Here is a 27,605-nt window from a genome sequence, read left to right on the forward strand (position 1 = left end):
CTCCCACTGACCCCCTGCTGACTGCTCCTGTGGCTCCTCCCACAGACCCCCTGCTGACTGCTCCTGTGGCTCCTCCCACAGACCCCCTGCTGACTGCTCCTGTGGCTCCTCCCACTGACCCCTGCTGACTCCTCCTGTGGCTCCTCCCACAGACCCCCTGCTGACTGCTCCTGTGGCTCCTCCCACAGACCCCTGCTGACTGCTCCTGTGGCTCCTCCCACAGACCCCTGCTGACTGCTCCTGTGGCTCCTCCCACAGACCCCCTGCTGACTGCTCCTGTGGCTCCTCCCACAGACCCCTGCTGACTGCTCCTGTGACTCCTCCCACAGACCCCCCGCTGACTGCTCCTGTGGTTCCTCCCACAGACCCTGCTGACTGCTCCTGTGGCTCCTCCCACAGACCCCCTGCTGACTGCTCCTGTGGCTCCTCCCACTGACCCCTGCTGACTCCTCCTGTGGCTCCTCCCACAGACCCCCTGCTGACTGCTCCTGTGGCTCCTCCCACAGACCCCTGCTGACTGCTCCTGTGGCTCCTCCCACAGACCCCTGCTGACTGCTCCTGTGGCTCCTCCCACAGACCCCTGCTGACTGCTCCTGTGACTCCTCCCACAGACCCCCCGCTGACTGCTCCTGTGGTTCCTCCCACAGACCCCCTGCTGACTGCTCCTGTGACTCCTCCCACTGACCCCTGCTGACTCCTCCCACAGACCCCCTGCTGACTGCTCCTGTGACTCCTCCCACTGACCCCCTGCTGACTGCTCCTGTGGCTCCTCCCACAGACCCCTGCTGACTGCTCCTGTGGCTCCTCCCACAGACCCCCCGCTGACTGCTCCTGTGGCTCCTCCCACAGACCCCTGCTGACTGCTCCTGTGGCTCCTCCCACAGACCCCGGTATAAAGGCGATTGGAGCCTGAGCCCTGGCCTCAGTCTCCAGGATGTAGTGTGGTGGTCAATTGCTGCTTGTTCTTTCTTCCAGCCAATAAAAGCCTATATCTCACCTCTTGTCTCCAAGAGTTATTGATGGTGCATCAATTTTATTGGCTGGAAGTTTTAAAACATGGAAAGTATTTTATGTCCGGAAAAATTAGACGTGGACCCCCAAGTTCCAGAAGCAGCTCTTGCCTTTGAACTCTGGCTTGTATGCTTCCAATCATACTTGGAAGCGATTCCAGTGACTGAGCCTGCCACAATGTACAAAATACTACTATCTAGAGTAAATCCGAAAGTATTCTCCCATATCAGGGACCTGCCGACCTACCAAGGGGCACTGGACGCCCTCAAAAGACAGTACCTGCAGCCGGTGAACACCGTCTACGCAAGACATCGCTTAGTGATGCGGCGGCAGCGAACCAGCGAGTCGAGCGGGCAGTTTCTCCGGGCCCTACAGACACTCGTGCAAACTTGCGACTGCAAAGGTCTGACGGCGGAACAACATGCGGAGCTGCTAGTACGAGACGCCTTCGTTATGGGGATCAGGTCAGTGTATGTGCGCCAGCGGCTGCTGGAAAATGTCAATCTTATCTTACGCTTGGCGATCGAGACGGCCGACACACTGGAGGCTGCTCTGCACAATGCTGACGCTGTCCAGCCGCGCGATCCCCCGCCGGTTCTGTGGACACTGCAGACCCCGCCGCCGCCGCCACCCGCGAACGAATTCACCACCGTCGCTGCCAGTCGTGAGTCCACACGGTGTTACTTCTGCAGACTCGAAAAGCACCCCCGAAAACGCTGCCCGGCCTGAGAAGCAACCTGCTCCAGCTGTGGGAAGAAGAGCCATTTCGCCAAGGTCTGTAAGTCGGAACCACGAGCGGGGTCGGGCAGCACTGCGTGTGAGGCATGGGGGCCGCCATCTTGCCTGCCCGCCTCGTGCGAGACATGGGGGCCGCCATCTTGCCTGCCCGCCTCGTGTGAGACATGGGGGCGGCTATCTTTGTCGATGCCACCTCGCCCCGCCCCCTACCCACCGGTGCTTACCGGGCACCAAGACGGCGATGCAACTCTGGCCACCGTAACCCTCGACCAAAGCGCCCCACACCAGCTCGCAAGGTCAATGATGGACATCCTGGTGGAGGGGCACAGGACTAGCTGCCTGTTTGACACGGGCAGCACTGAGAGTTTTATTGACCCGGACACAGTGCAACGCTGCGGACTCGTGACATGGCCGCCAAGCCAGAGGATCACCTTGGCTTCTGGGTCGCATTCCACAGACATCCGGGTGGGTTGTGTAGCGACATTGGTGGTGCAGGGCACAGAGTATCGGAACTTTGTGCTACTGGTCATGCCTCAACTGTGCGCGCCTGTGCTATTGGGGCTGGACTTCCAGAGCCACCTCGAAAGTGTGACTATGGCATATGACGGGCCCCTCCCATCACTCACTGTCAGGAATCCTCAGTTTGGTGGGACTTCACCATATACCCCGCTACTGACCACACACACACACCGACCCGCACATCCCACCCAGTACCATGCCGACAGCTGTGCTACCGACACCACTTGCAGCTTCTCCACCCTCAAGATCCCTCCCCCACCGCTGTTCGCCAACCTGACCCCCCCACTGTAAACCTGTGGCAACTAAAAGCAGGAGGTACAGCGTGGGGGACAGGGCCTTCATTCAGTCAGAGGGTGCAGCGGCTGCTCAGGGAGGGGATCATTGAGCCAAGCACAAGTCCTTGGAGGGCCCAGGTGGTTGTTGTTCGGACCGGGCTGAAAAATAGGACGGTCGTGGACTATAGTCAGACCATCAATAGGTTCACGCAGCTTGACGCTTACTCCCTACCCCGCATCGCAGATATGGTCAACCAGATAGCTCAGTACAAGGTGTACTCGACAATAGATCTGAAATCCGCTTATCACCAGCTCCCCATCCACCCAGAGGACCGCCCCACACCACCTTCGAGGCAGGCGGCAGGCTCTATCACTTCCTGCGTGTCCCATTCGGTGTCACAAATGGTGTCTCTGTCTTCCAGAGGGAAATGGACCGGATGGTGGACCAGTGCCAACTGAAGGCCACATTTCCCTATCTGGATAATATCACCATCTATGGTCACGACTGGTCGGATCACAACGCCAACCTCCAATGATTTTTCCAAGTGACCGAAGCCCTGAACCTTACTTATAATAGGGACAAGTGTGTGTTCGGAACCATCCGACTCGCTATCCTTGGGTATGTCGTGGAGAACGGGGTCATTGGCCCTGATCCCGACAGTATGCGCCCCCTGTTAGAACTCCCTCTTCCCACCACCCTCAGAGCCCTCAGACGGTGACTGGGCTTCTTTTCCTATTACGCCCAATGGGTCCCCCATTACGCAGACAAGGCCCGCCCCCTGGTCAAGTCTACCACATTTCCCCTCTCTGCCGAGGCCTGCGCGGCCTTCAGCTGCATTAAAGGGGACATTGCCAAAGCAACGATGCATGCGGTGGATGAGACCATTCCCTTCCAAGTAGAGAGTGACGCCTCCGACTTCGCGCTGGCTGCTACCCTCAATCAGGCAGGAAGGCCGGTAGCATTCTTTTCTTGTACCCTTCAAGGCCCTGAAATTCGGCACTCCGCGGTGGAGAAAGAAGCCCAGGCCATAGTGGAAGCTATTAGGCACTGGAGGCACTATCTCGCCGGCAAAAGGTTCACCTTGCTGACCGACCAGCGCTCGGTTGCGTTCATGTTCAGCAACCAACAGCGGGGCAAAATCAAAAATGATAAAATTTTGCGGTGGAGAATAGAACTCTCCACCTACAACTATGATATCCTGTACCGGCCTGGAAGGCTCAATGAGCCCCCTGATGCCGTATCCCGGGGAGCGTGTGCCAGCGCACAGCTCGACCAGCTATACGCCCTCCATGCAGATCTTTGCCACCCGGGGGTCACCCGATTTTACCATTTCGTGAAAGCCCGGAACCTGCCTTACTCCCTTGAGGACATCAGGACGATGACCAGGGACTGCCAAGTCTGCGCTGAGTGCAAACCGCACTTCTACCGTCCTGAAAAGGCACAACTTATCAAGGCCACCCGCCCCTTTGAGCAACTGAGTGTTGACTTTAAGGGCCCCCTTCCCTCCACCGACTGCAATGTCTACTTCCTCAACATTATCGACGAGTACTCGCGGTTCCCCTTTGCCATCCCCTGCCCCGACACCACTGCCACGTCCGTCATAAAAGCCCTGCACCAGCTCTTCACTCTGTTCGGATATCCCTGCTATATCCACAGTGATAGAGGGTCCTCCTTTATGAGTGACGAGCTGCGCCAGTACCTGCTGGCTAGGGGCATTGCTACTAGTCGGACCACGAGTTATAATCCCCGGGGAAATGGACAGGTGGAGAGGGAGAATGCCACAGTGTGGAAGGCCACACTTTTAGCCCTTAAGTCAAAAGGGTTGCCGGTCTCTCGATGGCAGGAGGTCCTCCCTGAGGCACTCCACTCCATCCGCTCCCTGTTATGTACGTCCACCAATGCCACCCCTCACGAGAGCCTATTCTCTTTTCCCAGGAAGTCTGCCACTGGGACCACCCTACCAGCTTGGCTGACGTCCTCAGGGCCAGTGCTGCTCCGGAAACATGTGAGGAGCAATAAATACTCCCCGCTGGTCGAGAGGGTTCACCTTCTACATGCGAACCCCCAGTATGCCTACGTGGTCTTACCTGATGGGCAGGAGGACACGGTCTCTGTCCGCGACCTGGCACCCGCAGAAGCAGCAGACGACTACCCCAAACACTCCACGGTAACTATGAACCCTGTACCCGAGGTGACACCGCGCACACCAAGCCCTACACAGACTCCTCACGACACTCCTATACCGGGCGTCTCGCACGCGCATATACCAGGCGCCTCGCACACGCATGAGGGATCACTGATGCCTAGTGGGCTGACACCTCCAGTCAGGCCGGAACCAGCACAACCACCGTCTCCGGTGCAATCACCACCGGCACCTGTGCAATCACAGCCGGTGCTACGTAGATCGCAGCGACAGATTCGACCACCTGATAGACTTAACCTGTAAATATACTTGTAAGAAACTTCGCCCCATGGGGACCCTCTTTTAAAATAAAGGGGGGGTGAATGTGGTGAACTACATATACCTGTCTGGATACGCCCCCCCCCCCCCCCCACTGACTGCTCCTGTGGCTCCTCCCATGGACCCCGGTATAAAGGCGATTGGAGACACAGCCCAGCCCTCAGTCGCCAGGATGTAGTGTGGTGGTCAATTGCTGCTTGTTCTTTCTTTCAGCCAATAAAAGCCTATATCTCGCCTCTCATCTCCGAGAGTTATTGATGGTGCATCAGGTTTTCAAGCCCTCAGAACTTCATAATACAGAACTCTGCACCAGCTAATTGCTTGTAAGCTAACTCTAATTGTTTGTGAGTGTTACTGGCAAGTTTTGTGTATATTTTCCATCCCTAATTATCCATGAAAAGATGCTAATGTGCAGCTTTCTTGAACTATTACATTCCAGACACTGAAAGTACTGTTAGAAATGGAGGTCCAGGGCTTTGACAAACAAAGAATAGAAATATATCTCCATATCAGCATAGTGCAGGAATTGGTGTGCGTGAACCTGCCATAGACCCAGGTTCAATCCTGACCTTGAACGGTGTCTGCATGGACATTGCACTTTCTCCCTGCTGTCATGTGACAAAGATGTACAGGTTGTTGGGTTAATTATCAACTGCGATTTGTCAACACCATGCCCAGTATGTAGGTCAGTGGCTCTCAAAGTGGGGGTGGTGGGTGTTTCTAAGGGGGCAATAAAAATAAAAGGCAGTGGGGAGGGAGCGTTTGGTAGCAAGAGATGCAGCTGAGGGATCATAGGCTTAATTTAAGAAATGAATTATTTATAAGCATTTGATCCTCAGGGCCTCATAATTGATTACAATGATCTCATAATCACATCATCTTTTGCTAACCAACTGTTCTCATAGACTTTGCCTGAAACGCTTTATAGATGTTGAAAAATAATGTGACGCTATTGTGTTTTGCATATTATGAGAAATCTTGTTTGAAAAAATCAAGTTATTTCCAGGCCTGGCCAGCACATTATTGCCATTCACTGTTGTAGTATAGCGTTAGCTAGTATATGACTCCTATACTCTAATCACACAGTGACACAATTTCTGTGAGATAGGTTATGGGGTAAAGTTCAGGATATGCCCTTTCAAATGGTCTTGACCGCATTTCTCTGGCCTATGGATCAACCCAGATATCGCTGTCCCACTTTAAGTACCTTCAGGCAGAGGGTCAGGTGTTGCCTGAGCTATGATGACATAATTTTTCCTTTTATTGATTACAATGTTTGAGGTTTGACTTTAACAATAGGCGATTGACCATGGTAGTAGGTCAAATGAAAAAGAAGTGTAGACAGTATAGTGTGGAGTATCTGAAATATACCAACACCAAGCAACCAACAATGGCCAATTTGTCTGTTGTGCGAAAAAGAATTCAAATGAGGCAATAAGACTGCCTAGGCTCCTTGAACATTGGAAGAGAATATATACTCTGATAAAGCAAACAAGAATTTGGCTTATTTTCAGTCATGTCATGAAAACTTTCAGTAAAAGAAAACACTTAAAAACATGTTTGCTAGCACTTTGCAACAAAACCGTCATGTTTTGTGTGCTTCATACAACATTTCATTGTTAATTATTAAATCTTGAAACCCCAATACAATTGGAGAAGAACTGATTTTGCCAGGAGTAAGGCAAGCTTTGAGTACGGTTCTGCATAAATCATCAGACCAAATAAAGCGATTTCACTCAGTGACAACACTTTTCAAAGACAAATAAATGAAATGTCCGAGAATGTGGAAACACGAACAAGAGAAAATCTGCAGATGCTGGAAATCCAAGCAACACACAAAACGCTGGAGGAACTCAAAAGGACAGGCAGCATCCAAGGAGAAGAGTACATAAGCATTTCAGTCTTGCTGAAGGGTCTTGGCCTAAAATGTCTTTTCCATAGATACTGCCTAGCCTGCTAAGTTCCCCCAACATTTTGTATGTGTATTGCTTGAGAATGTGGAAGACGCATTGTGCTACATACTTAGGACGACAGAATTTTCACTTCAGATGGATGAGTCAACTTTGCCAGGCAATGAATCTTTGCTTCTTGGTTACGTTCACTACATAAAAGATCACATCATGGTCAAAGAGTTGTTATTTTCAAGGGGGCTGGAAACAGATATGAAGGTGGGATCAATACTTTGGGATGAGTAATCTTTCAAAGAGAAGGTCATTCTGCTCACCAACACACTTGCTTGTGCAACAGATGGGCTCGATGAGAAGACACCACAGTGGGGTTATTACTTTCTTGAAAAGTCTGAATCTAAAATATTTACTGTGTAATTTACAGACAACACCTTCTCACAAACAACCTATGTGATCGGCACTATAAATCATTAAATACTGTAAAGTCAAGTTGCATGCTCTGAATTCTCGACTCAATTATTCAAGAGCTTTGTATTGAGAATGATGAACAGTTTGAATGCTTGCTGTTGCACACAGAAGTCAGGTGGCTCTCAAAAGGAAACTGTCTGAGATGCTTTTATGTGCTCTTTGAAACTGATAAAATTCTTTAAAGACTCGAATGCTTCATTCAATAATCAACTCAAGAATATTAGGCATCACAATGCTTATTTGTCAGAATTATTCACAATGTTTAATAAAATCAAACTTCAATTGCAAAGAAAGTCAAATTAGTCATCACCACGTTTCTGTCCAAGTTAAACTTATTTAAGTGCAACTTTGGCCTTCGCGACCTTTTCCAATTTCTGAGCCTCTCTGAGTTTGAAGAGAAAGAAAGAATATCAGATGATGATTTTCATGTGTACTGTGCCCAAATGGTTGAGCTACATAAAGACATGTCAGAGAGATTTCGGGATCTTCTCTCAATCCAGATTCCAGATTGGGTAATAAATCCATTCCTGAACACTTGTAATGAGGAATTAACAGGATGGAGGGAGGAAAACCTGACCTTGCTACAAAATGATTTTGAGCTGAAGCCAAGGTTCAAAATATCATAGCACGACTTTTGGTTGCAGAACAAAATCTCTGAACACTATCTTGCTCTGTTGAAAAAGGTCAAGATGTCTTTTATTGTCCTTCCAACATCACATTTGGTGGAGCATGGTTTCAGTGCAGTTTTCTAACTTATTTCACAGCAGACTGAAAGTGGGGATCTGTGACTGCTCCTGAGTGACATTCAGCCTGATATTGAGAAGCTGATATCACTGTAACAAGCTCATCCATCTCATTGAAAGGGGAAAAAGCAATGAAGTCGTCAATAGTTGAACTACTGAGGCACACTCTAAAATTGACGAAGAAAATTGTTGTTACTGTAATTAAATAAAGAAATAATTTTATATGTAGCTTTAAATAGATTTGAATAATTTTGCTATTATTTGTCACTGCTTTAAAGTTGCAGTTCCTATTTTCTTTCACTATGCATTGTAAATAAAAATTCTTTATAGTTTTAATGTAATGGCTGGAAAGATAGAGGGAGGTGCTGGGGATGTGGTCTGGGAGCCAAGGGAGGCGGTAACCCAAAAAAGTTTGGGAACCACTGATGTAAGTGAATGTCATAATCTTAGGGGAGTTCGAAGCTCGATTACAGGTCCGAAAGTCGAGGTCTGCAAATATCTGTGAGTCCACTGGGGAAGCTGGGGATCAGTGTCTGCGAAACCACGAGTCCGCTGGAGAATGAAGACAGGCTGTCCTGAGGTTAGAGGACTGTGTATGTTCATGGGTAGGTGTGTGCAAGTGAGGGAGAAATGGGGAATGTTTTGATGCTGTTGCTTGATATGATCTTTTCTGTGTGTTCTGTGTTGATCTGCTGAACATTGTGGGCATGCTATGTTGATGCTGAAATTTGTGCCAACACTTGCACATCCTTGGTTGTGTTGGTTATTAACACAAATGCGCATTTCACTATATGTTTTGATGTATATGTGATAAATAAACCTGAATCGGAATTTGAGTCGATAGCATTGGGAAGAGAATAAAAACTGGGTGGTGATGGTCAGCATTAGTCTCATTCTGTGCTGCATCTATCCATGACTCCGAGATGTCGAGTCTAGGTAAATATCTGCAGTGCACAGTGTAGATGCTTTCTCCTGGATAATGTTGACTTTTTAAGTTTTTCTGGAGCTATGTTCATTTAGTTAACAGAAAAATGTTCCCTGACAATGGTGGAATTTCTTTGGGGTTCCAGAGGGCAAGTTATTTGCAGTAGGATACCCAGTCTATGATAGGCTCCTGTAGGCATGAAATTTATGTGACTGGTTCTGTGAAGTTTCTATTTAACTGTGATCACCTGCACAAACGCAACCCCCACATCCCCAACAGAATATTAACATCCAGCTATTTAACAAAAAAAAAGTCTATTTTTAACATCAGGGGATGGTGAATGGACCTCCTTTCATGGATAAAGAACCAGTTTTTTAACCATGGATGTTACATGCCACTTGTTAGTACATGTCTGAATGAGCTTCAGGTCTTGCTGCATGTGGACACTGACGTGAACACGGTGCAATCATTAGCAAATAACGAATCTGATCATATGATGCAGATATGATCTAGGCTTGGCCTCCATCTGGATGGACTCTAGCTGTAATGTTCTGCGGCTGAGGTGACTGATTTTCAAAGTTACCTCCTCCCTTCCTCTGCAGCTATGAGCCCACCGAGAGGTCCTCACCGATTTCAAGTAGGCCAAAAGCTCCTTGAAGCTGCATCTGGTGTGAGGGCAACTACTCATTTCCACTTTAGAATTCGGCTTTCGTGTGGTTGCTTACACCCTGGCCAGGAGGAGGCTTGGAGCCAAGTGGTCCTGGCGGGACATGAACTGAGTATTAGTGAGTGGGTCCTAGAGACACAGAGTCATGGCACTGAAACAAGTCCTTTGCCTCAATGCTGATCAAGTTGCCTACAGGAGGTATTCCCATTTGCCCATGTTCCTCTAAACCATTCTTATCCAGATGTGCCAGTACAAATGTCTTTGCTATGTGTTTAATATTTCAATAATATTTGAGTAATCTTGTAACTATGTTATTGATTAAGCATCCTTTGCTTGCTTAAATAATTCATTATGGGTTATGTGTAAATATAAATGAGTTGCTTATGTCATGATACTAGCATGCCATATGAGTGCACTTCACTTAAAGTAAACATAAATTTAGTATCTCGTTTCAGATTCATGTTTTTCATCTGATTAGTTTAATGTTTTGGAGTTATAAAACAGTGTGTGAACAAAATTGCAACGTCTAAACGGAAACTGGCCTCGCTAAACAAATTGTGTTACCATTGTAGCAGGGGCTCTCATACACCAGACCAATGCAGGTTTAAAGGTGAAACTTGCAGAAAATGCAACAAAATATTACGCATACAAGGAGCATGTTGGGCAGACAAAACTAAAAGGACTGCTCAGGGAAGAATACTCAGTTCGTGTCCCGCCAGGACCACTTGGCTCCAAGCCTCCTCCTGGCCAGGGTGTAAGCAACCACACGAAAGCCGAATTCTAAAGTGGAAATGAGTAGTTGCCATCACACCAGATGCAGCTTCAAGGAACCTTGGCCTACTTGAAGTCAGTGGGGATCCAAGGAAAGTCCTCCTAGTGGGCTCATAGCTGGCAGAGGAGTAACATTGAAAGTCAATCATAGAGTCATGGCACTGAAACAAGTCCTTTGGCTCAATGCTGATCAAATTGCCTACAGGAGGTATTCCCATTTGCCCATGTTCCTCTAAACCATTCCTATCCAGATGTGCCAGTACAAATGTCTTTGCTGTGCGTTTAATATTTCAGTAATATTTGAGTAATTTTGTAAATATGTTATTGATTAAGCATTCTTTGCTTGTTTAAATAATTCATTATGAGCTATGTGTAAATATAAATGAATTGCATATGTCACGACACTAGCATGTGATACGTGTGCAACTCACTTAAAGTAAACACGGATTTAGTGTCTCATTTCAGGTTCACATGTTTTTTGTCCGATTCGTTTAATGTTTTGGAGTTATAAAACATAACAGTAGTGACAAGGTATTTTTAAAATGGACCCAGGACAACTACCTACCTGGTGAAGTGCTGCGAGATGTTCAATTAAAAAAAAGCGCAGTGAGAAATGATCAATTAAAAAAAGCATGTGCTTCCTTTGAAGGGACGGACGTAGCCGAATTTAAAAAAAGGACAGAAAATGGAAGAATTTGCGGGTTCATAAACCCTGAGTACCAGCTGATAGTAATCATAAAAAGAGCAGAATTGGCTAAAGCAGAAAGGTTGACCTGTTTGTTTACATAAGTGGATTTTGTAAACTGATGGATTAAACAGTATTTTAAAATAAATGGGATAGCCAATGGGAAACAAATACCAATTTTGCTGAGTGCATTGGATTTAAAGGCACAGTTTGCTTTGAAGTGTAACTGCTCCTACCAAATCAGCCAAAATAAACTGCGCTGATATTGTAAAAATAATGCAGAAATATTTAGAACCAAAACAATTGTTGACTGTCTCAGAAAGGCAGCATCCATTATTAAAGACTTCCAGCACCCAGGGCATGCACTTTTCTCACTGTTACCATCAGGTAGGAGATACAGAAGCCTGAAGGCACACACTCAGCGATTCAGGAACAACTTCTTTCCCTTTGCCATCTGATTCCTAAGTGGACTTTGAAGCTTTAGACACTACCGCACTTTTTTTAATATACAGTATTTCTGATTTTGTACATTTTTAAAATTTTTTAAATTGAATTTTCAAATGGATTACAAAACAGAAGGGGAAAAAAAATATATATCAACCCTCCCCCCTCCCCTTAACCCCTCCCCCCTAACATATCCCTATATATAAGAAAAAGAGGAAAAAAAAGAAAAAAGAAAGAAAGAAAGAGTGCCTGGATATCGGAAGATCCCCACCTGCTCCATGGAGTTCAAATTAGCTTTAATGTATATATATATATGTTTCTTTCCCCAGATGACCAATAACTTTATCTTCGGAGCACCTATATATTTAATCCTATCTTTTGTAAATAAGGGCACCAAATTTTCAGAAATATATCATATTTATTTCTTAAATTATAAGTAATTTTTTCAAGTGGAATGCAGCTGAAAATTTCATTCTTCCAACGATCTATACTTAAGTATAAATCCGATTTCCAAGTAACTGCCATAGACTTTTTGGCTACTGTCAATGCAATTTTTATGAACTCTTTCTGATATTTGTTCAATTTGGGTTTCGGTTTTATCCCTTCAATATCACCTAGTAAGAATAATATTGGATTGTGTGGAAACTGTGTTCCAATAATTTGTTCCAGTAAAACTCTTAAATTTGTCCAAAAAGGTTGAATTTTAAAACAAGACCAAGTAGAGTGTAAAAAAGTACCAATTTCTTGATTACATCAAAAACATTGATCAGATAAATTTGAGTTTAATCTATTTATTTTTTGTTGTGTAATATACAATTGATGTAAAAAGTTATATTGTACTAATCTTAGTCGAACATTTATTGTATTTGTCATACTGTCAAGACATAATCTTGACCAACTTGTTTCATCAATTTTAGTATTCAAATCAGTTTCCCATTTTTGTCTTGACTTATGAATTCCTTGTTTAACTGCCTGTTTTTGAATCAAATTATACATACCAGAAATGATTGTTTTAATTTTTCCTTTATGAATTAAAGTTTCTATTTCATTAGGTTTTGGCAATAACATTGTTTGACCCAGTTTATCTCTTAAATAAGCCCTTAATTGGAAATAACAGGAGTGTTATTTGATATTTTATATTTATTCTTTAATTGGTCAAATGACATTAATATACCTCCTTCAAAACAGTCTCCTATATATCTAATCCCTTTGTGAAACCAGTTATATAAAAGTTGATTATCCATTGAAAAAGGAATGTTTATTTTGAATTAAAGGTCTCTTTGCTAATAAAGATTTCTTTATCTCATCATCAACATTTATCTTATTCCATAAATCAATCAAATGTTTTAGTATAGGAGATTCTTTCTTTTCCCATATCCATTTAGATTTCCATTTATATATAAAATCTTCTGGTATATTTTCTCCTATTTTATCTAATTCTATTCTAATCCATGCCAGTTTACCTTCATCAAAAAAGATAAAATAAATCTAAGTTGATTTGCTTTGTAATAATTCTTAAAATATGGTAATTGTATCCCTCCTAGGTCAAATTTCCATGTCAATTTTTCCAACAATATTCTTGACATCTTACTTTTCCAAAGGAATTTCCTCACACATTTATTTAACTCTTGAAAAAACTTCTGCAGTAATTGTATTGGTAGTGTTTGGAATATTTTTCTATAAATATATAATTTATATTCTATAATTACATATATATATATATTCTCTAATTCCAATTTCTATCATTGGAAACTATATTTCCAATTACTTATAAACCTTTAGAAATCAATGAAACTTTAAATTTTTTTTATTCTGAACTGTATCAATCAGAATCACAAAATGATATTGTTGAGATAGAAAAGTTTTTATCACAAATAACTCTCCCAAAATTGAATTCGGAAGAACAGTAGGGATTAGATGTGCCTTTTACATTAAAAGAGGTCGAAGAAGCTCTAGGATCACTTCAGAGTAATAAATCTCCAGGAGAAGATGGTTTTCCACCTGAATTTTACAAAAAGTTTAAAGATTTATTAATTCCTCTTTTTATGGAGCTAATACACCAAGCAGAAAGAACACATAAACTTCCAGAATCTTTTTCGACAGCTATTTTAATAGTATTGCCAAAAAAAGACAGAGATCTTTTAAAGCCAACATCATATAGACCTATTTCTTTGTTGAACACGGACTATAAAATAATAGCAAAGATTTTATCTAATAGATTATCTAAATACTTACCAAAATTAATACACATGGACCAAACAGGATTTATTAAAAATAGACAATCGGCAGATAATGTAACTCGGTTACTTAGCGTAATTCATTTGGCACAAAAGAGGGAAGAAATGAGTGTGGCAGTTGCCTTAGATGCAGAAAAAGCATTTGATAGATTGGAATGGGATTTTTTATTTAAGGTATTGGAAAAATATGGATTTTGCACAATTTTAAAAAATCATCTATTCAGTATATGTAATTGATTTACTTGTTTGTTTATTATGTTTTATTTTATTTATTATTCTCTCTCTCTCTCTCTCTCTCTGCTAGATTATGTATTGCATTGAACTGCTGAGCTAAGAAATTTCACATCACATGCTGGTGATAACAAACCCGATTCTGATTCTGATGCTTTAAGTGGAATTTAAAGGAAGGGGAGTCCATTTCAGCGTATGTGGCTCAATTGAAGAGATTGTCTGAATTTTGACAGTTCAATGATAGGCTTAATGCTGCTCTGCGAGATTGTTCAGTTTGTGGTATCTTACAAGGAAGCATTCAAAAATGGCACACAAATGAAGCACAGCTTACATTTAAAAGAGCAGTTGAACTAGCTGTATCACTGGAAACAGCAGACAGAGATGCAATTGAATTGTAGTCAGGAAAGACACTGAGTGTGAACAAAATTGCAATGTCTAGACAGAAACTGGCCTTGCTAAATAAATTGTATTACCATTGTAGCACTGGCTCTCATACACCAGACCAAGGCGGGTTTACAGAAGAAACACAGAAAATGCAACAAAATATTATGCATACAAAGAGCATGTTGGGCAGACAAAAATAAAAAGACTGCACAGGTAAGAAAAAAGTTAAAAAGTGAACTTGTAGTTTCAAAAAGAGAACTAATATGTATGCTGATGATGTCACGGTCCGGTCCGTTGATTCCTTGTTTCTGTTGATTTCCATTTCCCCGTGTAGTGCCTGGCTCCTTGATTGAGGCACATGATCCTCATTCGAACCGGCAGCATAAAAACTCAGGCTTACACCTACTGGCTGCTGGTTCGTCACCTCAGCAGTGCAGCTATGCTCGATCCGGACTGCCAAGAATGAGTCGAGTCAAGACACTGTCATCCGTTGTTCCTGAGTTGAGTCAAGAGCCTGTTGTCCGTGGTTCCTGGGTCAAGTCAAGAGCCTGCCGTTTGCAGTTCCTGGGTCAAGTCAAGACCCTGTCGCCCGTTGTTCCTGAGTCGAGTCAAGAGCCTGTTGTTCGCAGTTCCTGGGTCGAGTCAAGAGCTTGCTATCTGCAGTTCCTGGGTCATGAAGAGCTTGCTATCCACAGTTCCTGGGTCGTCAAGAGCTTGTCGTCCACAGTTCCTGGGTTGAGTCAAGAGCCTGCCGTCTGCAGTTCCTGGGTCAAGTCAAGAGCCTGCCGTCTGCAGTTCCTGGGTCGAGTCGACAGCTTGCCGCTTCATGTGCTACCCAGAGTCAAGATACGAATGGACTGTCATTGTTTGTTTTAGTCGTCTTGTGTCTGGCTAAGTATTTCTGGCTGTTTGCCGCTGCTCCAAGCTGCGATACAAATTGTCTGTCGTTGTTTGTTTTGTCGTTTGGTACCCAGCTGAGTAGGTCCGGCCGTTTGCTGCTCCTCCGAGCAAGATACAAATCATCTGTCTTTGTTTGGTGTTATCATCTCTGTGTTCCAAGTTTCAGGCTCTGTGTTCCAAGTTCTAGGCTCTGTGTTCCAGTTCTGAGCCCCGGCTCCTAGTCCAAGTCCAGGATCCGAGCCCCGGCTCCTAGTCCAAGTCCAGGTTCTGAGCCCCAGCTCCTAGTCCAAGTCCAGGTTCCGAGCCCTAGCTCGGTTCTGGGTTCCTAGTCAAGTCCAAGTCCTGGCTCAGAGTCCAAGTCAAGTTCCGAGTCCAAGTCTAGTCCAAGTCCATCTCTGTGTCAAGTCTCCATGCCTGTGTCCTGCACTTTGGTCCTCTTCCAGTTGCTCCAGCCACTACTTCCCAATGCCCTGTTGCAACGGATAATGACAAATCTGATAATGTTGAGAGTGACACAGGACTGGGTAGCCTTGAGATTTATATGTGAAAACTAATTATAGACAAGCAATAAGGCTTGCACCAGAAGTTCATGGCAAATTAATTAAAATGGAATTGGACATTGGCTCAGCTGTTTCAGTCATTTCAGAAAATGAGTTTGAATGGCATTTCAAAGATACTGAACTGCTTGTTGCATGCTGGAGGAAACATAACTCCTTTGGAATAACATTCGTAGCTGTGCAATACAAAGACCAACAAGCCAGATTTGGCTTGTATGTGGTAAAAACAGGAAGGCCAACATTGTGGGACCGTGATTGGTTGAGATAAATTTGATTGGAAATCCATCCAGAATTTGCATGCCACATCATCACCGGATGATGGCATTATGGTCTCCTTGCTGTACACCATGAACTGCTGCCCAATAGATGGCAAACAGGTGTGGGTGCCAATCTCTGTGCCTCTGGTTGGAGAGCATATTGGACCAAGGAAGGAGCATGCTGCCAAGAGGGATTGCGAAACTGATGAAAGCAGTGGTCTGACTACAACCGTTTTTGTAGGCAACGTACCTGAGAAAGCTTCTGATATGTTAATCGGACAGTTACTTGCGGAATGCGGCTTGCTTTTAAGCTGTAAGTAAGTTCAAGAAAGTTCAGGAAAGTTGCGGCCTTTGACTCTGCATGCATTAAAGTTATCGCATGAACTTCAACTTCAAGCGCCATGGTTTTCAAGGGATATTAGAAACTTGGTTCGAAAAAAGAGGGATGTCTACAATAGATATAGGCAGCATGGAGTAAAGGAATTGCTCGAGGAATATAAAGAATGTAAAAGGAAACTTAAGAAAGAGATTAGAAAAGCTAAAAGAAGTTACGAGTTTGGTTTGGCAAATAAGGTGGAAGTAAATCCGAAAGGCTTCTACAGTTATATTAAAAGCAAGAGGATAGTGAGGGATAAAATTGGTCCCTTAGAGAATCAGGGTGGTCAGCTATGTGTGGAGCCGAGATGGGAGAGATTTTGAACAATTTCTTCTCTTCGGTATTCACTAAGGAGAAGGATATTGAATGGTGTAAGGTGTGGGAAACAAGTAAGGAAGTTATGGAACCTATGACAATTAAAGAGGTGGAAGTACTGGCGCTTTTAAGAAATTTAAAAGTGGATAAATCTCCGGGTCCTGACCGGATATTCCCCAGGACCTTGAGGGAAGTTTGTGTAGAGATAGCAGGAGCTCTGACGGAGATCTTTCAGATGTCATTAGAAACAGGGATTGTGCCGGAGGATTGGCGTATTGCTCATGTGGTTCCATTGTTTAAAAAGGGTTCTAGAAGTAAGCCTGGCAATTATAGACCTGTCAGTTTGACATCAGTGGTGGGTAAATTAATGGAAAGTATTCTTAGAGATAGTATTTATAATTATCTGGATAGACTGGATCTGATTAGGAGTAGCCAGCATGGATTTGTGCGTGGAAGGTCATGTTTGACAAACCTTATTGAATTTTTTGAAGTAGTTACGAGGAATGTTGACGAGGGTAAGGCAGTGGATGTAGTCTATATGGACTTCAGCAAGGCCTTTGACAAAGTTCCACATGGAAGGTTAGTTAAGAAGGTTCAGTCGTTAGGTATTAATGCTGGAGTAATAAAATGGATTCAACAGTGGCTAGATGGGAGATGCCAGAGAGTAGTGGTGGATAATTGTTTATCGGGATGGAGGCCGGTGACTAGCGGGGTGCCTCAGGGATCTGTTTTGGGCCCAATGTTGTTTGTAATATACATAAATGATCTGGATGATGGGGTGGTAAATTGGATTAGTAAGTATGCTGATGATACTAAGGTAGGAGGTGTTGTGGATAATGAGGTGGGTTTTCAAAGCTTGCAGGGAGATTTATGCCGGTTAGAAGAATGGGCTGAACGTTGGCAGATGGAGTTTAATGCTGAGAAGTGTGAGGTTCTACATTTTGGCAGGAATAATCCAAATAGAACATACAGGGTAAATGGTAGGGCATTGAGGAATGCAGTGGAACAGAGAGATCTAGGAATAACAGTGCATAGTTCCCTGAAGGTGGAGTCTCATGTAGATAGGGTGGTGAAGAAGGCTTTTGGAACGCTGGCCTTTATAAATCAGAGCATTGAGTACAGAAGTTGGGATGTAATGTTAAAATTGTACAAGGCATTGGTAAGGCCAAATTTGGAATATTGTGTACAGTTCTGGTCACCGAATTATAGGAAAGATATCAATAAATTAGAGAGAGTGCAGAGACGATTTACTAGGATGCTACCTGGGTTTCAGCACTTAAGTTACAGAGAAAGGTTGAACAAGTTAGGTCTCTATTCATTGGAGCGTAGAAGGTTGAGGGGGGATTTGATCGAGGTATTTAAAATGTTGAGAGGGATAGATAGAGTTGACGTGAATAGGCTGTTTCCATTGAGAGTAGGGGAGATTCAAACGAGAGGACATGATTTGAGAGTTAGGGGGCAAAAGTTTAAGGGAAACACGAGGGGGTATTTCTTTACTCAGAGAGTGATAGCTGTGTGGAATGAGCTTCCTGTAGAAGTAGTAGAGGCCAGTTCAGTTGTGTCATTTAAGGTAAAATTGGATAGGTATATGGATAGGAAAGGAGTGGAGGGTTATGGGCTGAGTGCGGGTAGGTGGGACTAGGTGAGATTAAGAGTTCGGCACGGACTAGGAGGGCCGGAATGGCCTGTTTCCGTGCTGTGATTGTTATATGGTTATATGGTTATGAGACAAAAGGCTGCTTGTAAAAGTAGATGCAAAGACCAAAGTCCAGCTGGATGAATGGAAGGCTTAAAAGTAAGGAGTCTACAGAGATGCAAAAACGGAGCTTTGGTCAGATGCTGTGGATGAGGAAAACGGGAGGAAGAGATCAGATCGCAAAGGAAGCAATAGGATAATTTATAAGAGAATATTATTAATAAATTGTGAACGAAATGCACCAAGATGCAAAAACTAGAAGAAGAAGAAGAAGAAGAAGAAGAAGAAGAAAGAGAAGAAAGATGTCCAGAGCTGTCAGAACTACTTCCTGCAGTCTCAGAGTGAACTCCTACAGCTACCACGGAAGAGGTTCCAGAACCGGAGATTGTTTTCACAGCCTCAAATCCCACCTGCCAAGCAGAGTGAGACTTGCGGCTCATTTGTCGGGAAATACATTATCCCACAGGAGTAAGAAATCCTCCACATAGATTAATCTTTAGGTCTGAATGGGGCAATTTAAAATTTACTATGCTGTGAATGTCTATTGTATTATGTTATGTGTATAGCTGAGATGTATTCTCTATTCAGTTGGAGTTTATAGCTAAGTAGGAAGGAGTGTTCTGTATATAATATTCCAGTAATATTTGAGTAATCTTGTAAATATACTGTTGATTAGGTATTATTTGTTTAAATAATTCATTACGGGTTTTCGTAAAGGGGATTGCATACGTCATGACGCTTACCACATGGAACGTGCGCGCTTCGCTTAAAGTAAATACGAATCCAGACTTGGACACCCTTGTTTTTATTCCGATTTATATTATTTTATATTTTGGAGTTACAAAAGATAACAGTTTTCTTAAACGTTGTAATTGTACGTTGTGATTGTTACTGGTGAGTAGAGCGGCCGTGACCTAACGAAGCATCAGCAACCGATGAAATGCTGGAGAAACTCAGCTGCTCAGGAATTTCATCACAGAGGAATAAACAGTTGACGTTTCGGGCCGAGACCCTTCATCAAGACTGGAATCATTTAAAAAAAAACGGGCAGAAGGGCGGTCCTTTTGCTTACAAAGCCAGGACTTCTGAGTATGTCCAGCAGCCCGTTACGTGGAGTTGTGGCTACAGTGCTGGGAAGGGAATGGGAGAAGCAGGTGGCAATTCATTGGTTCAGCGGCTGGGAATGTGGTGCTGGAGATAGAAACTGGGCGGCTCGGGAGAACGCAGTGCGCGCACACACAGATGACCAAAACACAGTGGACGGCGGCGGTTTATTAATTAGTGTCACCTTCAGGCACAAATCTCTGCACTCGTGAACAGACGCCGGGATACAAGGTACATTACGTTTAATAACTTTGGTCGACTTCTCTTTTCTGCCACTTGGAAAGCTGTATTTAAGTTGCAATAACAACTGTTAGCCGGGCTCTGGTTACAGCTTTCCAAACCTGTACAAGCGATGCAAAGCTGTGAACACAAGTTACGCTAAGGTAGTTTACTCCCCGCAGTTCATTTGTAATGTGCTGTTTGCTTTGGGAGTCGTGTATGGGATCGCGTATTGTTTCATGGTTGACAGCTCAGGGATGACGTAGAGCAGAGCCATTTCCCAACCCTAGTCGGGATTTTCAAGAAGTCATGTTTTCCAAAGATTAGGCTGACAGACTACAGAAATGTCCGAACATCTGACGGTGCGCGTTTACTGGTTGTCTTCACCGTGAAGATGCCTACTTGCCCTCAGTGGTCAGAATACTGAACACAAGTCTCGGGATGCCGTGTTACAGCTGTGCGAGACTTTGGGGAGACCACAGCTGGAGTGTTTTGTGAAGTTTTTTTTCACCTAGCTCTAGGAAGGGTGTCATTAATCTGGAAAAGGGGTGAAAAGGTTCAGGAGGACATTGCAAGGACTGGAGTGCTTGAGTTATAAAGAGAAACTGGATAGGTTGGGGCTTTCCTCCCTGGAGCGTGGAGGCTGGAGGTGAATTTGTCGAGGTGTATATAACCATGAGCAGTGTAGAATAGGTGGGTGGCCACGGTTTTGTTTTTCCATGGTTAGGGATTCTAAAAGTACTGTGCACCTGTTTAAGGTGAGAGAGAACCTATTTAAAAAGGACCTGGGGGTGGGTGCTTCACACAGAGTGCAGAAGGTTTATTAAATTAACTGTCAGAGGAGTTTAAAAGACATTTGGACAGAGATACATGGATAGGACAGGTTTAGAACAGGGAGGTTCCCAGCTTGGGGTCCAGGGACCCCTTGGTTAATGGTAGGGGTCCATGGCATTAAAACAAAAGTTGGGAATCCCTGGTTTGGAAGAGTGTGGGCCAAAAGCAGGCAACGTGGAGCTAGCTTAAGTAGTCGACTTGGTTGGCATGGATGAGTTGGTCTGAAGGGCCTGTTTCCTTGCTGTATGATTCTATGGCTCTATGTTGCCAGCACTGGATTTCTGGAGTGATTGCTGATGACCTTTAACCTGTTTGATGTCAGGTTTAGCAACTCAGATTTGCTGAAATACTCCAAAACGTTTCATAATTAAACAGTGATTCTATTCTGAGACATTGGAAGTTAATTCCATAAGGTCGACAGTTCAGCAATGTTTGAGCGTTCTAAACCTTAAAAAAAACAGCTGTTTCATAGTTTTAAGGAATCTGTTTAACAAGATGAACTTGAGATCCTTCCAACCAACAGCTCTAAGCTTATTCTGAGCCCAGGGACTGTTTCCTCTCACTATTAAGACCCAAAATCAAAAAATGGCAAAAAAAAACTATAAATGCTGGAAATTTGAAATAACAATAGAAAATGCTAGAATAGAACAATAGAAAATTCAGCCGGTCAAACAGCATCTCTGGGGAGAGAAAAAGGTTTGACAATGACCTTTCATTAGAACTGGAAAAAGTTAGAAATTAAACATGTTTTGTATTGTAGATATGTAAAATTAAAAAGATAAATTAGGACAGAGGGAAAAATACTGGAAACATGTTTTATAAACTACTGGAATAGCTGGAAATGTGAAATAAAAGTGAATACTAAAACTATTAACAGGTCCTCCAAACCAGAGCAAGGTAGGGATCACCAGGGTTTCTCCAGCCTCCATGTTCAATAGATTTTCCTTCCTAATTTCTGCCAACTTTAACATGCAGTCACTCCCCTCCTTGTCCCTTTCAGCATTCTGAAAGAACCATTTGCTGATTCGCTCTTCCATACCCACAAATGCTCACTTTTCTTCTCATGACCCTTTCCCATGCAACCACAGGAGATATGACATCTGCCATTTTACTTCTTCCCCTCCTACCATCCAGGGACCCACCGTTGCTTTCAGGTGAAGCAGCATTTGAGTTTAGTCCACTGCATTTATTCCTAATGCTGTGGTCGCCTGTGCAGTGGAGAAACCCCATCATGGGATTGCGTGATCAAATTGCAGGGCACCTCCATTCAGTTGGCAAACAAGGCCTGTTGGCTGTCAAATTTTAACTCTCTGTCCCAGTGTCACTCTGATCTCCCTGTCTTTGGCCCACTTAGATGACCTGACTCAAGGTCAAGGAACAGTATTTGTTTAGGCATGTCTTAGCACTACTGGATACTGAATTGAACTGTTTCAGATAACCAGATTTTCCTGCATTTGGGACTGACCGGTCCTAATAAAAAAAAGTCATCAAACAGCAACACAGTTTTTCTCTCTCTATAGATGCTGCTTGTCCTATTGGGTATTTCAAACTCCCACTTTAATTTCAAATGTCCAGTATTTCTATAGTTCTGTATGTCACGGTTTTGTGTGCTCTTTTCCTTTTTCGTTCAGCTCCTACAATTTTCATTGTCTACAGTCCGTCAGGTGTTACTGCAAACCTACACTACCCTCTATCATTTGGGACCACCATCTGTTGTGTCCACCTGTCTCCATCTCGAGCACAGACCTTTCCACCTGTTCCCCTCTCTGCCTCTTAAAACACGGTGAAAGGTTATTGAATAGAAACATTAACTCTGTTCCTCTCTCCACTAATGCTGTCTGATCTGCTGAGTGTTTCCAGCATTTGTTTCAGACTCAAAATAACCTGTGCATTGAATTTTCCACTTAGTTCTGTTTGTAACTAAACAGAAAATAAAACCAGCTGCATCTGAAGGAAATGACAATTCCTTATGACATCAATATGTATTTCTAAACTTCAAAGCACAAATGAGTTATGATGATCATAACTATGAAATTTAAACATGTCTGAAATGTTTCTCCACAGCTTCTGAATGTCATTGCATCAGTTCTCATGGTTGACCCCTCTAATGTAAACAGAACGTATACATATGTCTCCAGTATATACAGTAATTTTCTTCTGTGGTTTTCATTGTTTCATGGCTATCTGGAGAAGACAAATCTCAGAGTTGTGTACTGCATACATACTTGATAATAAATGAACCTTTAAACTGCAACAGCCAAGAGTCTACCTGTGGCTAAGACCTCACCACATGTGAGTGTCTACATTATGTATTCTTCTTATAGATGCGGTTGTAGATGTACCAGTGCACATCGTCAACACCACATTCATTAGCCACAGTCTCACTGTCTTTCTACTTCATCTCTTTGATTTCAACTGGATTTTGCTGACATGAAATTCCCACTTTAGAACACATCAATTTGAACTATGCTTTTCATTTCTTTCAGATTACCATTTAGAACATAGAACATAGAACAATACAGCACAGTACAGGCCCTTCGGCCCTTAAACCCTGCATCCCATAACCCCCCCCCCCCCATCCTAAATTCCTCCATATACCTGTCTAGTAGTCTCTTAAATTTCACTAGTGTATCTGCCTCCACCACTGACTCAGGCAGTGCATTCCAAGCACCAACCACTCTCTGAGTAAAAAAATCCTTCCTCTAATATCCCCCTTGAACTTACCTTAAAGCCATGTCCTCTTGCATTGAGCAGTGGTGCCCTGGGGAAGAGGTACTGGCTCTATCTATTCCTCTTAATATCTTGTATACCTCTATCATGTCTCCTCTCATCCTCCTTCTCTCAGAGAGTAAAGCCCTAGCTCCCTTAATCTCTGATCATAATGCATACTCTCTAAACCAGGCAGCATCCTGGTAAATCTCCTCTGTACCCTTTCCAATGCTTCCACATCCTTCCTATACTGAAGCAACCAGAACTGGACACAGTACTCGAAGTGTGGCCTAACCAGAGTTTTAGAGCTGCATCATTACCCCACAACTCTTAAACTCTATGCCTCGACTTATGAAAGCTAACATTTGATGGTACGTTGTCCCCTTGATGCCTTTTGCTGTTGTTTGCACATTACAGGATGTATTAATATGATTCTATTAATCATTGTAGACATTGAGTTTAGACAGCCCACAATTTTGAATCTTTAAATTTTAAATTTCATGCATCCCGTTTATAACTGCAAGTCTGTTTATCGGCAAGTTGGAAGTATGTAGGAAAGCATGCAGTGCATCATAATTCTTATTTTAACTATTAGCTTATCAGGCAAATGCCACATAGACAGAAGTGATTGCCACATGCTGTGTTTGGGAAAGGATAAAATAAATATGGTGGATAATCTACAAAGTTTGTGATATTTTGTTTGAAGCATGCAGATGTCCAATTTAGAGTAAAATTCAAGTTGGAATCTCTTGCTTTACAGTGAAACTCCAATAGTCCAACACACAATTCTTCATGAATCCCTATGGTACTGCCTCTGGTTCACTGGGTGTTGTTCCCCACATTCTTAAAGCTCATCAGGCTTTGTACCCATGCTCTCTTTGAATTCGCCCAGTTTACAGGATAATTTATTAATCCCCTAATGTGTAACATTGTTAAAAGAAGTGAATTTAAAATATGTTGGGGTATTAATACAGTTAATTTCTAATAGTCAGTAACATCTGCTTATTCACTACTACCAAGATCATGAGAGTCCTGGATTATTTGAGTGTTAATGGATCTTGCATTCCTTAACAGACCTTCACAGTGTTTGCACAAATTAGGAAGCCACATGGTGGCTGAAATGCCAGGTTTAATGGAAAATTACTACAAATCACCATGTGGGATGGTGCTTTAAATTCCATGGCCCTGCTAAAGCTAGTCAGTTGCTGCTGATAAAGAAACGTAATAAAAAAAAATCTCTGGACAATAAGAAATATTTTTGCTGCCTGTTTCAATTCCAAGACCAGCATTCTAAATTAGGCTTGGAAAATGAGTTTCTACAACTCCAAAAATAGCTGGTGCAACTCAGAGAAAGTGAGGTTATTTACATTCTATTGGTAATTACAAACAGCTCTCTGGCTGAAACTCTGGAGGCCAGTTTGGACTTTGAATTCTTCTAGGGGAATGATCAACCAAACACAGGGGAAAGAGACACACAAATTATCCTGTAATACCCTCTCATGGGCAGGCCTTCAAATGTTTTTTGAAAATGGTGTTTAGACGAGCAACTGGATCCTAGACTTACTGACTGGGAGACCTCAGTCAGTCCGGATCAGAAGCAGTATCTCCAACACCATCACACTGAGCATAGGGGCCCCCCCGGGGCTGCGTGCTCAGTCCACTGCTGTTCACTCTGCTGACCCACGACTGTGCTGCAACACACAGCTCAAACCACATCATCAAGTTCACCGATGACACGATCGTGGTGAGTCTCATCAGCAAGAACGACGAGTCAGCTTACAAAGAGGAGGTGCAGCAGCTAAGGGACTGGTGCAGAGCCAACAACCTGCCTCTGAATGTGAACAAAACAAAAGAGATGGTTGTTGATTTAAGGAGGGCACAGAGCGACCACTCCCTGCTGAACATCGACGGCTCCTCGGTAGAGATGGTTAAGAGCACCAAATTTCTTGGTGTTCACCTGGCAGAGAATCTCACCTGGTCCCTCAGCACCAGCTCCATAGCAAAGAAAGTCCAGCAGCATCTCTACTTTCTGCGATGGCTGAGGAAAGTCTATCTCCCACCCCCCCATCCTCATCACATTCTACAGGGGTTGTATTGAGAGCATCCTGAACAGCTGCATCACTGCCTGGTTTGGAAATTGCACCATCTCGGATCACAAGACCCTGCAGCAGATAGTGAGATCAGCTGAGAAGATCATCAGGGTCTCTCTTCCCACCATTACAGACATTTACACAACACGCTGCATCCGCAAAGCAAACAGTATTATGAAGGACTCCACGCACCCCTCATACAAACTCTTCTCCCTCCTGCTGTCTGGGAAAAGGCATCAAAGCATTCGGGCTGTCATGACCAGACTATGTAACAGTTTCTTCCCCCAAGCCATCAGACTCCTCAATACCCAGAGCCTGGACTGACACCAACTTACTGCTCTCTGTTGTGCCTATTGTCTTGTTTATTATTTAATGTAATGCCTGCACTATTTTGTGCACTTTATGCAGCCCTGGGTAGGTCTGTAGTCTAGTGTAGTTTTTTTCTGTGTTGTTTTTATGTACCGTAGATTCCGGATTTTAAGCCGCTACTTTTTTCCCGCATTTTGAACAGCTTTGAACTCTGCGGCCTTTAATACGGGGCGGCTAATGCATGATTTTTTTCATGCCGCCAAAAACATTTTGCCTCGTAACAGTAGACCAATAAAATTGATGAGTAGTTCACAGAGGTCCAATGAAATTGTACGATAAATCAAGCGCACTTTCACAATTAAATTATTGTAAATCAGTCATTTGTACTCACCCTCATCAACATGGAAAACACTCGAAGAAAAGCATTGCGCTGCCTTTATGGCAGTTATTTAGTTTATAATATTTTCGCTTAGTAATTCATTTGTTAGTTAAAGTTAGAAGTGTTTTAACTATATTTGTTTTCTGTACTACATCGCGGGATGCTATGACGTCACACCCGGTTTCGCCGCGTCTTGTGGGAAAACGCCGGTTTGCGATAAACGGGACGGCGGGGGGGAGCGGCGGAGCCAAAACGCTGCTTTTAAGTTAAAGGCGATCAATAACTTTTCCTGGTAGGCTGCAGTATATATATTTTTTACCAGTCGTTAGGAGATATTGGAATGTTGTTCAGTAAAAAAGTATACGCAACATATATTTAAAAGTAGCCGCGTTACAGGCACGGTTCGAAAAAAAGCATTTGCAATATGTATTTGTTTATGTTACCATATGGATTTAATTAAAAGTTAAAAAATCCTCACGTGTAATATCTTTCTGAGTAAATATCTCATATTACAACGTGGGACACCTGCGGCCGAAAATCCGGTGCGGCCTAAAATCCGGTGCGGCCTGTACAAGTAAAAAATTGATTTTCTTTCTAAAATTAGAGCCAGCGGCTTTTAATCAGGTGCACTCTGTAGTCCGGAATCTACGGTAGTTCAGTGTAGTTTTTGTACTGTTTCATGTAAGCACAATGGTCCTGAAAAATGTTGTCTGGTTTTTACTGTGTGCTGTGCCAGCAGTTATGGTGGAGGTGACAATAAAAAGTGACTTGACTTGAACATTTTGTACCTGTGTGTTCATCTGTATTGCCTATGCATACACGTTGTACTCCACAATATGCTTCTGTATATGAAGCAATTATATTTTTGCTGTTTGTAAAATTGAGGATCTTTTGCTGATAGCATGCAACTTATTGAACCTATGATCTGTGCTCCACTTTTTTCCATTACGTGCAATGGTGAACAATAGCCAGATCAGAAATGCTGATCAAGTCAACTAGTTCCCAAAGAGAACTCTGTTAGGCCAGTCAAATGGTTCACTGCTGCTCAGCGAAAGAACACAAAAAAAGTGTATATAAGCAGAAGGATATGCCAGAAGAAGACCAAACCAGTTACTGCATTTAGAATATGGATCAGTACAGCATAGGAATAGACACTTTGGCTCATGGTGTGTCAAACTAATTGAAATTATAATTAAACTGAACTAATCTCATTTGCCTATGCAATGTCCATATCTCCCCATTCTCTGCACATTCCTGTGCTTATCTAAGATAAACATCTCCTTTGTATTTATCTCCAGCACCTCTGGCGGTGCATTCCAGGCCAGTTGTTCTGTGTAAGATCTTGGCCCACACGTCTCATTTGAACCTGGCTCTTCACCTTAACTGCGCGCCC

At 43.4% G+C, this 27,605-nt stretch overlaps 1 protein-coding gene across 2 annotated transcripts in view; it reads left to right on the top strand.

The window, feature by feature from the left end:
• The first annotated feature begins 19,372 nt into the window (after nt 1–19,372).
• Nucleotides 19,373–27,605, top strand: part of LOC140740691 (uncharacterized) — a 42,216-nt gene continuing 33,983 nt past the window's right edge. Inside the window, exon 1 of one of the 2 annotated variants that reach the window (XM_073070114.1) lies at nt 19,373–19,903. The gene's annotated coding sequence lies outside the window, so the exon portion shown is untranslated. The remainder of the gene's footprint in view (nt 19,904–27,605) is intronic. The other variant, XM_073070113.1, reaches the window with a different exon arrangement.

The sequence above is a fragment of the Hemitrygon akajei genome, chromosome 17, assembly GCF_048418815.1.
Source record: "Hemitrygon akajei chromosome 17, sHemAka1.3, whole genome shotgun sequence".
Lineage (NCBI taxonomy): Eukaryota > Metazoa > Chordata > Chondrichthyes > Myliobatiformes > Dasyatidae > Hemitrygon > Hemitrygon akajei.